The sequence below is a fragment of the Cervus elaphus genome, chromosome 5, assembly GCF_910594005.1.
Source record: "Cervus elaphus chromosome 5, mCerEla1.1, whole genome shotgun sequence".
Lineage (NCBI taxonomy): Eukaryota > Metazoa > Chordata > Mammalia > Artiodactyla > Cervidae > Cervus > Cervus elaphus.
Genome location: NC_057819.1, coordinates 78,136,832 through 78,152,221, shown reverse-complemented (window position 1 = coordinate 78,152,221; position 15,390 = coordinate 78,136,832).

The window sequence follows — 15,390 nt, the reverse complement described above, 5'->3', positions numbered from 1 at the left end:
CTTAACTTCTTTCTATATAGAATTTGTGTACAGAATGACTCCTTTTAGTAACAGAATGTATAAAGCTATGAAAAAGAATATACAAGGAAACATGGATAAATGAAAACAGTTCATGTTTTTAGGACTGGGTTAGAAATTGAGATATATGTGATATTTCTTTCTTTATCAATTTTAATGATCTTATGACCAACATAAAATTGGATGTGGGGTATTAATCCTTGCTAGGAAAAGAAATAATTTACACTCTTTTTTCCAGACCTGTACTTCTTTACCTCTCTTGAGATTTTAATTTTTGATCCCTATAGTTTTTATTTATGATTTTCTTAAGATGTTAACTACATTAAGCATACACATATTAATTGTACAGACTAGTGAATTTTTCAGATGTGTAAATCCACATAATTACCACCCTGATCAAGTCATAAAACATATCCAAGATCTCAGAAAAATCAATTTTGCCCCCCTTCTGGGTGGTTTTCCTTCCGCCAGGTCTAACCACTATTCTGACTTCTACCGTCGTAGACATGTTTTCGCCTATTTTTAAAAAAAATACTTTTCTGTATTTATTTATTTATTTTTGGCTCTGCTGGGTCTTCATGGCTGTGTGCGCGCTTTTCTCTAGTTGCAGCAAGTGGGGGCGACTCTCTAGCTGCAGTGCGCAGGCTTCTCCTTGCAGCGGCTTCTCGTTGCAGAGCACGGGCTCTAGGGCAAGCGGGCTTCCGTAGCTGCAGCACGTGGGCTCAGGAGTCGCGCCTTCCGGGCTCTAGATCCTGGCTCTGTAGTTGTGGCAGGAGGGCTTAGTTGCTCTGTGGCATGTGGGATCTTCCCTGATCAGGTATCCAACCTGAATCTCCTGCACTGGCAGGCAGATTCTTTACCACTGAGCCATCAGGGTAGCCCACGTTTTTGCCTATTTTTAAGTGTCAGATAAACAGAATCATAACACATGCAATCTTTAGTGTCTAACTTCTAATACTTAATATTTCATCTGTGAGATTCGTCTACGTGGTAACATGTATCAGTAGCTTGTTCTTTTTTGTTGCTCTGTAGTATTTCAGTGTATGACCATTCCCCAGTTTTACTCATTGTACAATGGATGGACATTTGGGTCATATTCAGTTTTTGGCTATTATGAATAAAACTTCCGTTAACATTCTTATACCAGTCTTTGATGGATCCAACATTCATTTCTACTGAGTGGCTATCCAGGAGTGGCACTGCAGGGTCACAGGGTACATATATGTTTAGCTTCGATAGATAGTACTAAATGTTTTTCAAAGTTGTCCCAATTTAGATCCCTACCAGTAAGATAAGAATGTTCCATTGTTTCATATCCTTGCCAGCATTTTGGCATCGTTGATCTTTCATTTTAGTCAACTCAGTGGGTATGTGGTAGTTTATTTTTGTTTAATTTTGTATTTCTTGGATAATTAATTAAGGTGGAGTATTTTTCATGTATTATTGGCTATATTGACATTTGATTTTGTAAAATATCTATCCAAGTCTTTTTGCATTTTAAAATCTAGGATGTCTATCTTTTTCATATTGATTTTTTGAGAGTTCTATATGTGTTCTGATACACAAACATCACTATCACTTGATTTGCTTTTATACTGTGTATATTGCAACTATCACTTCATGCTCTTTTATACTATAGTGACTCTTAGAGTCAAGTCAACCTTCCATATCCAATCTTCTTTGGCTAACACTTGCCAACTCCTGCTCTGTGTGTGTGAAATGTTCCTTTATCTTTTATTGTTAAGAACCTTGCCTTCTTCAAAATTCAGATGAAAGCTTACCTCTTGGATGTCTTTGTGTGTATGCATCCATAATCTATAATCATTTTAATACTGATTTTCTTCTCTCTCTAAAGAAGGCTGATACATTGCTTGTATTGGTCCTAAGTTTGTGTATATATATGTGTGTTTTTGTCTTAGCACATAGTTGACACTCAATTAATGTGGATTCTGTTGTCCAATCTACAAATAGCTATAAATAAATATTTATGTGTCATAAATTCACAGTTATATAACATAGATGTAATACATTCTAAATAAATATTTTCTTCTTTGAGTAATTTCAGGAACTGCTTCACTTGACTGTCCTCATTTCTTTTTTAATATCATATGCCATTAGAACTTTCTCAACACCTGAAAATTAAAATGGAAAATTAGGTTCAATTTGGAAGTCAGAGTTTATTGTTGAATAGAATGAAATAACCTCCCAAGAGGTTTGTTTCTTACCATTTAATTTTGTTAACATTTTATAAATTTTTAAATAAAAGTACATGATAATTATAGAGCAAATACTTTGCAATCATAACCCCAGTCAAGAAATAAGCCATTTGCAACACCCAGAGCTCGTGAGGCTCTGCTCCATCAGACTACTTTCTCTCCCTTCATAAAATCATTAATTTTATGATACTTGATCCCTGTGCTTTCTTAAATCATCTTACCATGTATGCAAACATTCCTGAATAAGTTTAGCTTTGCAAGTTTCTGAACTCTATATAGTATTAATCCTACTGTAAGAATTCTTTTAACTTGCTTCTTTGGCTCAACATTGTTTGAAAGATGAATTCATGCTGTGTGTCAAATCAATTTATTTTTATCTTTGTCCATATGCTGTTGTGTGGATGGAATTGTATGAATTACTATGTTTTATTTATCTGTTCTGTTGTTGATAGACTTTTGGATTATTCATTTGGGGCTCTGGGAAAGAATGGTGTTATCAACATTCTTAAACAGGGAGCTTGCTGAGCATTTGTATGCATTTCTAGAGTAAATGCTCAAAAATGGTATTACTGGTCATATGGTAAATACATCTTTAATGTTCTTAGATAAGACACACCAATTTTCCCCAAGAATTTGGGGAAGACAGTAATAATAGTCAACTTTGAATGATTTCCAGTCAAAGCTTGATTTTGGAGCTAGTTCTGAAGGCAAAGTATATGATGCAGAGAAGAAGTTTATTATTTCATCTGCCTAGTGATAGCAAGTGTGATGTTTGTGGAAGAATCAGGAAGAAAGCATGATGGAATAGGTACATAAGCTGCCATAAGAAAAACCTGAGGGTACAAACTCTGCCTTCACTACTGAACTGCTGTTGATTTCCAGCCCAGGTTCAATTTCATTACCTGGAAAATATATTAACAAAGACACACAGAGTTGTAATAGAAAATAAATGTATCAAATATGAAGTGTGTAATGCAGTGCTTTGCACATGATAAGTTCTTAAATGTTATTTCTCTGTCCGTTAAAGAAGGAAAGTATTAACCTGTCTTAATGCTCACCCTCTATTTCCCGAGATACTTGAGTGAGACTTTAAGATGTGTCTATTTTAAGGGTACTTCTCAGTCAATCTACAAAACCAGAACTAATTATAAACCCTCCAACAAAATCCACATGCATTCTCAAAAGCAAAGTCATAGGAAATCAGTGGAGCTAGATTCATATATTTTAAGATTGTTAAGGTAATTTCCCTCTGCTGATGTCATATACAGATATTTTACACTTCATATTCTAGTGTGAAATCATCTATTATGTTTATAAGAGCTTAAATTCTGTATTCCATTCTACAAGGGAGGATGCTATATTTTGTGCTTGTGAAATGAAGGGTTTAGTCTGATTCTGTGATTTCTGTATTTTCTTCCACTTATCCAATTCCAGGGTCCCACTTTGAGCTTCTCTCTGATTAAGTGTTTAGTGTGACAAGGGGAAATTTAGTTTAACATAAAGTTGGCTTGCTACAAAGACTCAGGTAATTAAGAAATCTTCATTAACTTGGCAAGACCTTTTTAGCTAGCTATATTTTGCCTTAATTATGGTAATAATAACAAAGTCAATGAACTTACTACCTTTCCATTAAGTGCCTCCAAATGTTTTACTCAGAAGAACAATGATTCTTGAAGGGTTATATATTACATGTCTCTGCATGATGAGCCTTATCATTTGATTAGATCACATAATCTTTGAGTTCAAGGTGAAAACTAGCTATGGAAGCATTAACATGGCTTTAATTCATACATGCCATTATGAAATCCTTTAAAAATATACTTGTTAACTTTCTTATAATGATCTAGATACTTAGTATTTTGGCCTGTTTCCTTTTAACACTTGTTAGAGGTCAAGTGTCAATGGTTTGTCTTTCACATTCCTATGTGTTTAGCTGTTTTTAAGGTATTTAAGATTTAAAAAAAAAATTCATCCAGCAAAATTCAGTCTTCATGGTATGCAGTTCTTTGCCTTTATGACAAGTGAATAAAGTTGTGTATCCAACACCACAGTTATGACACTGAAATTTCCGTTACACAAAAATTCTCTGATGATTGTTTTTTGTAGCCAACTCTTCCCCCAGCTTCACCATTGGCCATCATGAGTCTGTTTTCTTGCCTATAGTTTTGCTTGACCAGAACGTCATATGATAAAATCAAACAATGTGTAGTATTTTGTGACTGTCTTCTTTGGTGCAACAAAATGCATTTGAGCGTTGTTCATGTGCGTATGAATGAACAGGTCACTCTTTTTCATTGCCGAGTAGTAGTTCACTGTGACTGCCTACTACTTTGTTTATTCATTTGCAAGTTGAAAGACACTTCATTTATCTCTGGATTTTGGCAACTATGAATAAAGCTGATGTAAACATTTGCATACATTTTGTATGTGTGTGAACATAAAGTTTCATATTTCTTGATCAAATACCTAGGAGTGAGATTGCAGAGTAGTATGATAGTCAAAGATGCTTAGTCGTGTCTGACTCATTGCAACCCCATGGACTATACAAGCCATGGAATTCTCCAGGCCAGAATACTGGAGTGGGTAGCCTTTGCCTTCTCCAGGGGATCTTCCCAACCCAGGCATTGAACCCAGGTCTCCTGCATTGCAGGCAGATTCTTTACCAGCTGAGCCACAAGGGAAGCCCAAGAATACTGGAGTGGGTAGCCTATCCCTTCTCCAGCGGATCTTCCCGACTGAGGAATCAAACTGGGGTCTCTTGCATTGCAGGTGGATTCTTTACCAACTGAGCTACCAGGGAAGTCTGCTAGTATGATAAGTGTTTGTTTAATTATAGTAAACCACTAAACTATTTTCCAAATTGGCTGCACCATTTTCTTCCAGTTATGTATGAGAATTCTCAACACTCCATATCCTCACTATCACTTTGTTTTGTCAGCTTTTTATATTTTATCCATTCTAATAGTTGAATAATTGTGCTTTGTTATATTTTTAATGATGTTGATCATCTTTTTACATGCTTATTTGCCATTCACACATTTTCTTTGGTGAAGTGTCTGTTTAGATCTTCTGCACCCAACAAGGTACGTTGTTTCCTTGTTATTACATTTTAAGAGTTCTTCGTGGCTTCTGTTGGTAAGTTCTTTGTCAGATATGTGATTGTAAATGTTTTTTCCTAATCTGTGGCTTGTATTTTTATTTAGTCATGTCTTGCCTAGGGCAAAGTTTTTATTTTTTGATGAAATCCAATTCATTATGGTTTTCCTTTTATGGATTATACTTTTAGTGTCATATCTAAGAATTCTTTACACAATCTGAGGCCAAAGATCTCTTATGTTTTCTTGTAAACTTTTTACAATTTTACATTTAGATATATTTTCTATTAATTTTTAAATAAAAAGTAAGATGTAGGTTGTGATTCATTTTTATTTCTGCCTATAGATATCCAGTTGTTCCAGCACCGTCACTGAAAAAAACTTTCTCCATTAACCTGCCTTTGCAATTTTGTCAAAAATCAGTTGTCCATATATAAGTAGGCCATTTGTGAACTCCCTATTCAGTCCTAATGATTTAAGTAGCTATCCATTCACTATACTATCCTAATTAATGTAGCTTTATATTGTCTTGAAATTGGGTAATTTGAACCTGCTGACTTTCTTCTTTTAAGAATTTATTTGGTTATTTTAGTGGCTCTGTCTTCCCATAAATGTTAGAATATGCTTGTTAAAAGTGTTGTGGTGAATCTGCTATAATCCAACATAGAATAAAAAATTCAAAAGAAAAAAAAGTGTTATGAGGTTTTGATTGGAATTATATTGACTCTATAGATCAGATTAGAGAGAACTGACAGCAATACTGACTCTTCCAATTTATTGATATGGTATATTCTTCATTTATTTGAACCTTTTTTAATTTTTCTTTCTTCATCAATGTTTTGTACTTTTCATCACATTGTCCTGAATGCATTTTGTTAGGTTTATACTTATGTATTTAATTATTTTGGTGTTATTGTAAATGATACTATTTCAAGTTTTGATTTCTAATTATTTGTTGCTAATATATATAAAACACTATTGACACCTTGTTAAACTCAGTATTTCTAGAAGCTCATTTATAGGTTGCTTCAGATCTTCTATATAGATAATCAAGTCACCTGTGAACAGAGGAAACTTTATTTATTTTTTTCCTAATCTGTATGTTTCTTTTAAAATTCCTCCCCCAAGACAGTTTGGATCTTTCAGCACAATACTGAAGAAGCATGGTGAAAGCATGCCGTATTCTCATTTTAGGATGAAAACATTTGGTTTTTTAACATTGAGGATGATGCTATCTGTGGAGCATTTTATAAATGACTTTTATCAGGTTAAGGAAGTTCCTGTATGCTCATAGTTTCCGAGAGGTTTTTTCCTTTTAAAAATCATTAATGGATATGAGTTTTTCTCAATTGCTTTTATGCGTCTAATGAAGTGATTATGTTTTTTTTCTCCGTTAGTCGGCAAAGATGATTAATTATATTGATTGACTTTTGAATGTTGAGACGTTCTTACATTTCTGGATAAAAACCAAACTGTTCATGATCCATCTTATATACTATTTGATTTGCTAATATTTTAACTCTGTGGATTTTTTGAATTTATGCACCAAATTTTTTATTTTGGTAATGTCTTTGTGTTTGGTATCAAGGTAATGCTGGTCACAGGAAATGATTCTGGGTAGCTTCTTTCCTCTTCTGTTTTGTGGATGTAATTGTGAAGAATTCATATACTCTCTTCCTTAAGTCTTTTGTGGAAGTGACCTGTGAAATCACTTGGGACTGGAGTATTTTTGTTAAAAACTTTAAACCAGAAGTTCAATTTATAAGACTATTCCAGTTATCTATTTTTCTTGAACGAGTTTTGGTAGTTTGTGTTTTCCAAGGAATTTGGATGATTTCATTTATGTTGCTGGGTTTATGGGCTTAATGTTGCTTGTAGCACATCCTTATTATTTTAATATTTGTGATGTCTATAGTGATGTGCTACTTACACTCCTGATATTGGAAAATTGCATCCTCACCCTTTTTTTTTCTTGGTCAGTCTTTCTTTAATAAGTTTTATTGATCTTCTCAAAGAACCAACTTTTGGTTTCATTGAAATTTCTCCATTGTTTTTTATATTTTAATTTCATTTATTTTCGATCTTAGGAAAACATCAGAGGAGAAAAAGTCTATTGTGTTTATCCAGATACCTGCCATTGTTACTGTTTTTCTTTCATTCTTGAAGGTTCAAGTTTCTCTCTGGTTTCATTTCCCTTCTACCTGAGGAACATCTTATTGCGTTTGTTTTAGAACAGATTTTCTGGTGATAAACTTCTTTTGAAACTTTACATGTTTTTCTCCATTTGAAATTGGCTTTATTTTGTCTTCATTTTTTAAGGGCTCTTATTATTATTACTTTTTTTTTTTTTTTACTGGATACAGAATTCTCGTTAAGTGTTTCCTTCAACACTCTAAAGGTGCTCTTCCACTTTCTTGTGGCTTTGAAAGTTTCTAAGGAGAAATCCATAACTCACTTTGGTCACTTTCCTCCTTTTACGTCAGTGGTTTTTCTAATTGCATTCAAGCCTGTTCAAGCGTGAGACACCCGGGGTGCAGAACTTGGGGAGGCGCCCCCTCCTGGGGGGGGGGCGTGAACAGGCTGCGCGCGCACCGCGCTGAGAGCTAGGCCCTCAGCTGTGCCTCCGGCGCTGTGCTTCCCGAGCGCTTCCGTCGCCCCACCCTCCGCCCAGCCCGGTTCCCCCTGCTCCTCGGGGCCTCCTGTCTCCCTGCTCAGGATGCCGCGTGCTAGCCTCGTGCCCCGCCTTGTAATTGCACATAGCCAGGGCTGCCGGGGTGTAATGAGGCGAGAGGGAAGAGAGGAACACGCAACAAAGACATCCGTACACTCCCGGGACCGCAAGCATCCTTTCCCCACTTTCTCGGGCCAGAGAGACGGGTTTTCTCTCAGGGGTTCAGGTGCTCTCACCGTCCACCCCCAGCCCCACTGCGATACGGCTCAGCTCTGTGACCTGGGCAGCCCTCCAGGCACGTCTAGGAGAAAACAGACTGAAATTGAGAGAGAGACCTTGGAGGTTTTCTTACGCACTCACTACTTTACAGGAGGCCTTTTCTCAGTCCTCTAGCCGGCAGCTAGTCTTTTGCCCAGGTGGCTCAGTGGTAAAGAATCTGCCTGCCAACGTAGGAGACTCGGGTTCAATCCTTGGGTCAGGGAGATGCCCTGGAAAAGGAAAAGGCAGTCTACTCCAGGATCCTTTCCTGGAAAATCCCATGCAGAGAGGAGCCTGGCGGGCTACAGTCTGTGAAGTCACGAAGACTTGGACATGACCGAGCACGCACTAGCCAGAAAAAGAATGTTTTTTTTTTTCAGAAGTTTTGGAAAAAAAAAAACAAAAGTTCTGCATTTCCACACCTCACTGCCCTGGGGTCAAAGAAGTGGGAAAAAGGAGGAACGAAACAGTGAACTCCACACACTCTGGTTGTTTGTTTCCCAATAGTGTTTGTTTTTCAAAATTCTCCATTATATGCTTTTTGTATAATGGGTAGAGTGTTTAGTTGTAAGCAGTGGAAGAGAAGTTATATGATAAGTTTATTCCATCTTGACACACACTGGCACTCCTAAGGTAGTTTTGAAGGTGGAAAACATAAAAATGAATACATTTCTGACTGACTAAGAGAGTGATGACCACATTTTCAAATCGTTTATCAATGGATTGACATTTTAAAATACATCCCTGGAGGCAAATTACTTGAAACTGGGCATGTTTTGTAAAATCTAGATGTGTTTCCCAAGTCTTTCAGATCTTAAGACTGGGTTAGATGTCACTTCTTTATATTGTCAAAATACTATGATTTATTGCTTTCTTAGTTTTTTCTACGCTAAATTGAAATCATCCATTTCCTTAGCTTTCTCTCACATTAAACAATTTAGTTCTTGAGAAAAAGAACTATGTCTTATTCTCTTGGACATTCTCAGCATTTAGTAATAATGCCTGGCAATCTATAGGCATTGAATAAACATTTCTGAATAAATGGATAAAGCAAGCTGTGGAAGATTCATTCACACTTTTTCCACATACAAATCAGTTCAGTTCAGTTCAGTCGCTCACTTGTGTCCGACTCTTTGCGACCCCATGAATCGCAGCACACCAGGCCTCCCTGTCTAACACCACCTCCCGGAGTTCACTCAAACTCATGTCCTTCGAGTCGGTGATGCCATCCAGCCATCTCATCCTCTGTCGTCCCCTTCTCCTCCTGCCCCCAGTCCCTCCCAGCATCAGGGTCTTTTCCAATGAGTCAACTCTTCACATGAAGTAGTCAAATACTGGAGTTTCAGCTTCAGCATCAGTCCCTCCAATGAACACCCAGGACTGATCTCCTCTAGGATGGACTGGTTGGATCTCCTTGCACACAACATACAAATACTTACACATACAAATCTGCATATACAAATACTTACAAATAAAAGATCCTGTTACCCAGTCGTGCATTATACACCCAAATGCTGTGAAGCCAACATGTCCTTTGAGATTCAAATACTGAATTAAGTCCAATATGGTCCCACATGTTTTAGAAAATTTTTATGAAACATATTTAGCCTTTTTATATCTCATTAACAAAGTTGTGATAGTTTCAGGTGGACAGCAAAGGGACTCAATACATGTATCCATTCTCCTCCCAACTCTCCTCCCATCCAGGCTGCCACAAAACATTGAGCAGAGTTCCCTGTGCTATACAATGGGTCCTTGTTAATTGTTGTAGTTCAGTTGCTCAGTCATGTCTGACTCTTTGTGACTCCATGAACTGTAGCATGCCAGACTTCCCTGTCCTTAACCGTTTCCCGGAGTTTGCTAAGACTCATGTCCATTGTGTTGATGATGCCATCCAACAAGTTCATCCTCTGTTGTCCCCTTCTCTTGCCCTCAATCTTCCCCAGCATCAGGGTCTTTTCCAGTGAGTTGGCTTTTTGCTTCGGGTGGCCAAAATATTGGAGTTTCAGCTTCACCATCAGTCCTTCCAAAGAGTATTTGGACTGATTTCCTTTAGGATGGACTGGTTTGATCTCCTTGCAGTCCAGGGGACTCTCAAGAGTCTTCTCCAACAACACAGTTCAAAAGCATCAATTCTTCAGTGCTCAGCCTTCCTTATGGTCCAACTCTCACATCCATACATGACTACTAGAAAAATCATAGCTTTGACTAGATGAACCTCTGTCAGCAAAGTGATGTCTCTGCTTTTTAATACACTGTCTAGGTTTGTTATAGCTTTTATTGTAAGGAGCAAGCATCTTGTAATTTCATGGCTGAAGTCACTACCTGCAGTGATTTTGGAACCCAAAAAAAGAAAGTCTGTCACTGTTTCTATTGTTTTCCCATCTATTTACCATGAAGTGGTGGGACTGGATGCCATGATCTTTGTTTTTTTGAATGTTGAGTTCTAAGCCAACCTTTTCACTCTCCTCTTTTATTTCATCAAGAGGTTCTTTTGGTCCTGTTAGCTTTTTGCCATAAAGGTGGTGTCATCTGCATATCTGAGGTTACTATTTCTCCTGGCAATCTTGATTCCAGCTTGTGCTTCATCCAGCACAGAATTTTGCATGATATACCCTGCATATAAGTTAAACAAGCACGGTGACAATATACAGCCTTGATGTACTCCTTTCCCAATCTTGAACCAGTATATTGCTCCATGTCCGGTTCTAACTGTTATTTCTTGACCTGCATACAGGTTTCTCAGGAAGCAGGTCAGGTGGTCTGGTATTCCTATTTCATTAAGAATTTTTCACAGTTTATTTTGATCTGCATAGTCAAAGGCTTTAGTATAGTCAATAAAGCGGAAGTAGATGTTTTTCTGTAATTCTCTTGCTTTTTAAATAATCCATCGGACGTTGGCAATTTGATCTCTGGTTCCTCTGCCTTTTCTAAATCCAGCTTTTACTTCTGGAAGTTCTCAGTTCACATATTGTTGAAGCCTAGTTTGAAGGAGTTTGATTATTACTTTGCTAGCATGTGAAATGAGTTCAATTGTGCAGTAGTTTGAGCATTCTTTGGCATTGCTTTTCTTTGGGATTGGAATGAAAACTGACCTTTTCCAGTCCTGTGGCATATTGAGTGCAACACTTTCACAGCACCATCTTTCAGGATTTGAAATAGCTCAGTTGGAATTCCATCACCTCCACTATCTTTGTTTGTAGTGATGCTTCCTAAGGCCCACTTGACTTCACACTCCAGGATGTCTGGCTCTAGGTGAGTGACTGCAGCATTATGGCTGTCCTGGTCATGAAGACCTTTTTTGTACAGTCATGCATATTCTTGCCACCTCTTCTTAATATCTTCTGCTTGTTAGGTCCATACCATTTCTGTCCTTTATTGAGCCCATCTTTGCATGGAATGTTCCCATGGTATCTCTAATTTTCTTGAGATCTCTAGTCTTTCCCATTCTATTGCTTTCCTCTATTTGTTTGCACTGTTCACTTAAGAAGGCTTTCTTATCTCTCCTTGCTATTCTTTGAAACTCTGTATTCGGATGAGTATATGCTTCCTTTTCTCCTTTGCCTTCCACTTCTCATCTTTTCTCAGCTATTTGTAAGGCCTCCTCAATCATTTTGCATTTTTGCATTTCTTTTTCTTGGGGATGGTTTTGATCACCACAAAATTAACCTCTGTTCATAGTTCTTCAGGCACTCTATCAGATCTAATCCCTTGAATCTATTTTTCTCTTCCACAGTATAATTGTAAGGCATTTGAGTTAGGTCACCCCTGAATGGCCTAGTGGTTTTCCCATACTTTTTCAATTTAAGTCTGAATTTTACAATAAGGAGCTCATGATCTGAGCCATAGTCAGCTCCTGGTCTTGTTTTGGTTGACGGTATAAAGTTTCTCTATCTTTGGTTGCAAATAATGTAATCAATCTGATTTCAGGATTGACCATCTGGTGATGTCCATGTGTAGAGTCACCGCTTGTGTTTTTGGAAGAGGGTGTTTGCTATGACCAGTGTGTTCTCTTGGCAGAATTCTGTTAGCCTTTGCCCTGCTTCATTTTTTACTTGAAGGGCAAATTTGCCTGTTACTCTAGGTATCTCTTGACCTCCTAGTCTGACAAAACATGGTCCACTGGAGAAGGGATTGGCAAACCACTTCAGCATTCTTGCCTTGAGAAATCCATGAACAGTATGAAAAGGCAAAAAGATATGACACTGACAGATGAACCCCCAGGTCACTAGGTGTCCAATATGCTACTGGAGAAGAGCAGAGAAATAGCTCCAGGAGAAATGAGGAGGCTGAGCCAAAGTGGAAACAATGCCCAGTTATGGATATGACTGGTGGTGAAAATAAAGTCAGATGCTATAAAGAGCAATATTGCATAGGAACCTAGAATGTTAGGTTCATTAATCGAGGTAAATTGAAAGTGGTCAAATAGGAGATGGCAAGAGGAAACTTTGACATTTTAGGAATCAATTAGCTAAAATGGGTGGGAATTAGCAAGTTTAATTCAGATGACCATTATATCTACTACTGTGGACAAGAATCCCTTAGAAGAAATGGAATAGCCCTCATAGTCAACAAAAGAGTCTGAAATGCAGGACTTGAGTGCAATCTCAAAAACAACAGAATAATCTGTTTGTTTCCAAGGCAAACCATTCAATATCATAGTAATACAAATCTATGCCCCAATAACTAATGCCAAAGAAGATGAACAGTTATATGAAGACCTTCAAGACCTTCTAGAACTAACACCAAAAAAAAAAAAAAAGAGGTTCTTATTGGTTATTTTAAATAAAGCATTGTGTACATGTCCATTCCAAATTCCCTAACTGTCCCTTCCCCCAGGCTTCCCCCAGCAAACATCAGTTTGCTCTCTAACTCTGAATCTGTCTGTTTTGTAAATATGTTTATTTGTATCATGTCTTTTTAGATTCTGCATATAATGGATGTCATGTGATGCTTCTGCTTCTCTGACTTACTTCACTCAGTATGACAATCTCTAAGTCCATCCGTATTGCTGCAAATGGTATTATTTCATTCTTTTTAATGGCTGTGTAATATTCCGTTGTGTATATGTACCACATCTTCTTTATCTATTCCTCTGTTAATGGGTATTTGGGTTGCTTCCATGTCTTTGCTATTGTAAACAGTGCTGCAATGAACACTGAGGTGCATATATCCTTTATCTCCAGATATATCTCCAGATATATTCTCTTATCCCAGAGTGGGATTGTAGGGTCATATGGTAGCTCTATTTTTAGTTTTTTAAAGAAGCTTCATACTGTTCACCATAGTAGCTGTACCAGTGTAAGAGGGTTCCTTTTCTCCACACCATCACTGGGATTTATTGTTTGTGGATTTTTTGAAGATAGTCATTTTGACTGGCCCACACTTTTTTTTTCTCAGATTCTCAGGGACTTATGTTCTTTCTTTTTTGGGGGGGAGGGGTTTGATGTTTCAATACAATTACAGCTTACCTCCTTTGATACTACTTTGGCTGCACAGTTAATCAAGGATGAAACTGAGCTTTTTTTTTATTTCCCAAATTCTCTATGGAAGCTGTGTGTGTGTGTGTGTGTGTGTGTGTGTGCATGCACACAATCTTTAGGAAGGTACATGATGATGAAAGTTATCATCTTGCAGACAAAAAATTTAGTATTAGGTGCTTTTAAGAATCTATTCATCACATTACTACATAATCTCCTTTCCCTTCTGTAGATTCAATTTCCTTAACATTATTATACAGAATGATTTATCTTTTCAACCTTCTACTGAGTTTGGGTCTACTTTTGCATATCCAAAAGCCCATTAATGGACTCTGCTAAAATCAAGAGTAAGCTAAACTATTTTTAGTCCAACAGAAGGACTGGCAGAGGCTTTAAAGCTTCAGTTTCATTTTGCCCTTCTCTTACTGAGCGTTCATGGATGCATGCTAAATTATTTCAGTCCTGTCTGATTCTTTGTGACCTTGTGGACTGTAGCCCACCAGGCTCCTCTGTCCATGGGATTCTCCAGGCAAGAATCTGGAATACTGAAGTGGGTTGCCATGCCCTCTTCCAAGGGATCTTTCCAATCCAAGGATCCAACTCCCATCGCTAATGTCTCCTGCATTGGCAGACAGGTTTGTTTGTTTGTTTGTTTTTTTACCACTAACGCCCCCTGGGAAGCCCCTCATGAGCTTAAGTATAAGTGTTAGTCATTCAGCAGTGTCCGGCTCTTTGTGACCCCTAGTTAGGCTCCTCTGTCCACGGAATTTTCCAGGAAAGAATACTGGAGTGGGTAGCTGTTCTGTCCTCCAGGGGGTCTTCCTGACCTGGGACTGAACCCAGGTCTCCTGCATTGCAGGCAGATTGCTTTCTGCTGAGCCACCAGGAAAGCCCTTAATGAGCATATAGACGCATTTTCAAGTGGTATGATTTAAACCATACTCTCTACCCTGCCTCCCTACCTCCACAAACACAGGAGCAGTTAAAGTCCACTTTGGGTTTCAAATGACATTTTAACTATACTGTTACACTTCCTGGTGTACATAGAAATTTATTTCCCAAAGACCAGAAAAATGTAGAAAATGAGATTTTGAACTGGAAGACCTGTGCTTGAAACCTGGCAATATAGCTTCCTACTTCATTTGAGATGTCTTTATCTCAAACTATGGAGGGCTTGTTACTTACATATAAATACTTATATATAAAGATAAATAGATAAATATTAGTCACTCAGACATGTCCGTCTCTTTGCAACCCCATGGACTAAAGTCCTTCAGGCTCCTTTATAAATGGAACTCTCCAGGCAAGAATACTGTAGTGGGTTGCCATGCCCTCCTCTAGGGGATCTTCCCAACCCAGGGATCAAACCCAGGTCTTCCGCATCGCAGGCAGATTCTTTACCGTCTGAGCCACCAGGGAAGCCCATATAGAAAGATACTTATATATAAATCTGCATATTTTGATTCATCTATTTATCATATCTTTCATCTATGTATTACCTCTTTGGACCTCAGTTTTATCACCTGTAAAATGAGAATAACCATAATTTTGGACTCAAATTGCCTTTTGGAATTTATTTGGCTTGCACATGAATCTGACTAAATGAAAAGGAAAAATGTTCCGGAAAATTACTGATAGTGATGAGCTACTAA